This window comes from Amphimedon queenslandica, unplaced genomic scaffold (assembly GCF_000090795.2).
Source record: "Amphimedon queenslandica unplaced genomic scaffold, v1.1 AMPQUscaffold_7671_Cont20380, whole genome shotgun sequence".
Taxonomy (NCBI): domain Eukaryota; kingdom Metazoa; phylum Porifera; class Demospongiae; order Haplosclerida; family Niphatidae; genus Amphimedon; species Amphimedon queenslandica.
The window spans coordinates 1-2,182 of record NW_003552047.1 but is presented as its reverse complement, the minus strand read 5'-3'; the positions used below and the strand labels follow the sequence as shown (position 1 = coordinate 2,182).

Here is a 2,182-nt window from a genome sequence, read left to right as displayed (position 1 = left end):
GATTTTGATGGTAGTTTACAGGTAAATATTTAGTATACGAGTAATTATATTACTGACAATTTAAATTGCAAGGTACTTCTCACTATTGAAATTTATCAGAATTTTTCATTTATTGTCAAAACTATGGGAAATACCATTAGTTTAAAGGACAGTAGCATTCCAAATCTCATTGCATCCGTCACTTCTCTGCTGGAGACAATCACTATCTTTGAGTCATATGTCTTTTGCTGTGGAAATCAAGATAGTGATTTTTTTGACTTACAAGCAAAAAGAAACGGTCAATTCAATGATGCTTCAGGTATCAGTGATAATAATAATGGCATAATTAATTTTAGTATTAATTGATACAACTGTATAACATACTGTGTGTACATGTAGATATATGATGCTATTGTAATTCATCCTTGTGAGCCAGGAGTAACTGAATGGATCAATGTCTATAACCTAAAACGGTAAAGTTATTTATTGATATTTACAATAAAGTACTAGTACTACCAACTTAATTTGAACACTTTTAGGTGCGTCTTGTAGTGACGGACCAGTTTCTGATCTTTGTTGGACGGGACAGGGTCACCACTCCCTTGTATATCAGGATTTGTGTATTTTAATGGGATTAATGGATATATACCAAGTATTACCAACTTAATTTGAACACTTTTAGGTGCGTCTTGTAGTGACGAACCAGTTCCTGATCTTTGTTGGACGGGACAGGGTCACCACTCCCTTGTATATCAGGATTTGTGTATTTTAAAGTCATTTATTGATATTTTTGGTAAAGTACAAGTACTGACAACTTAATTTGAACACTTTTAGGTGCGTCTTGTTGTCACGGATGCTTGTGTTAAAGTTAGTTGATGTCATGTACATGTAGCTATAATTTTTTGACTGTTTTATCATAGATTGGCTACAGGCAAGGACAACCTCAGCCTAACATGTGTTAATCATTTGATTGTTGACTGTTGAGTTGGGGGACTACTGTTTGTTATCCATTGTACCTGTTGAATGGACACAATGCAGTATCAGTAAGCCTTTTCTAATACATGTACATATAATACCGTATGGCTGGTAATTTTTGGGTCCTGTATTTCGCAAAATCTACTAACAATCCAATTCGCGGATTTTAATTTCGTGAATTCTACCACGTGTACCATGCAATTACCATATTAAATTAATTTTCGTGAATCAATAAGGAATACGTGAAATCCATGAACTTTGCAACCCATGAGAATTACCGGCTATACAGTAATGTCTGTCTTTAAATTATAAATACCGAAACTTAAATGGAATTAAAAAGTTGTACCACTTGTGCTGCTTTTAAATTTTTACCATGCACTGTTTATCAATTATGCATTGAACTTCAAATATTTTTTAAATATTTGTGCATATCTTTTTATTCTTTAGAAACTTACTTGTTCTAGTAATTAGGTAATTTTATCTTCCTTCTCTCATTCCAGACTCGGTTGCAATGGAAGTTGATGTTCTCGTTTTCCTGGTGTATGGCAGCTTAAGTGAAGCATGGATTTCAACAAATAAGCGAGTAGGAAACTTGCCATTATTGATTCTACCAGATAGCACTGCTCTTTTTCCATTACTAAATGCAGTTTTGTTTTTATTGATAATTCTATTTATTGTAGCTTTTGCGAGCAAGTGACAGCATTAATGTTTTGCTATAAATATAATATTGCATTAATGAATATTATTACAGTCTCCATGAAAATGATTACTTTGTTATGAATTAAAGTTTATGATAATTTAGTCTCACATGATTAAGTGAGAAACAGGAAGGGAATACGCTAACTTTGCACACGATGAATTTTGTTCTGAAAGAGTGAAGGTGTTGATAAAACTTTGTATATATAGATGGCAAAAAGCATCTGTTGAACCTAAATTATGACTAAAATTATTATTATAGGCATATATAATAATATCTTATGTTTGATGTAATACACAATAGTCTCTAGAGCTTTTGTTTTATCCCCTTTTGACTTCATCACAAAATAAATGTGTGATTTGACCTACTTGGTGGTAGAAGTATTCACCTGGAGCTCATCCAACTGAGAACTTGGCTCTAAATGAAGTGCAACTCCTCACTATCAGTCTTCATTGCTAATTGCCATGCTTATTCACATGTGTAGATTATTCATCATATGCTCTATGAGTCATATTCGGCGTCAAGAGCATA

General features: G+C 33.0%; 1 long non-coding RNA gene across 1 annotated transcript; it reads left to right on the top strand.

Annotated features, from left to right (window-relative positions):
• Positions 1-806: 806 nt before the first annotated feature.
• LOC109591619 (uncharacterized) lies at positions 807-2,002 on the top strand. The gene is made up of 3 exons (XR_002189902.1): positions 807-846; positions 900-1,022; positions 1,455-2,002. It is a non-coding gene; the product is annotated as an uncharacterized LOC109591619 (long non-coding RNA).
• Positions 2,003-2,182: the final 180 nt, after the last annotated feature.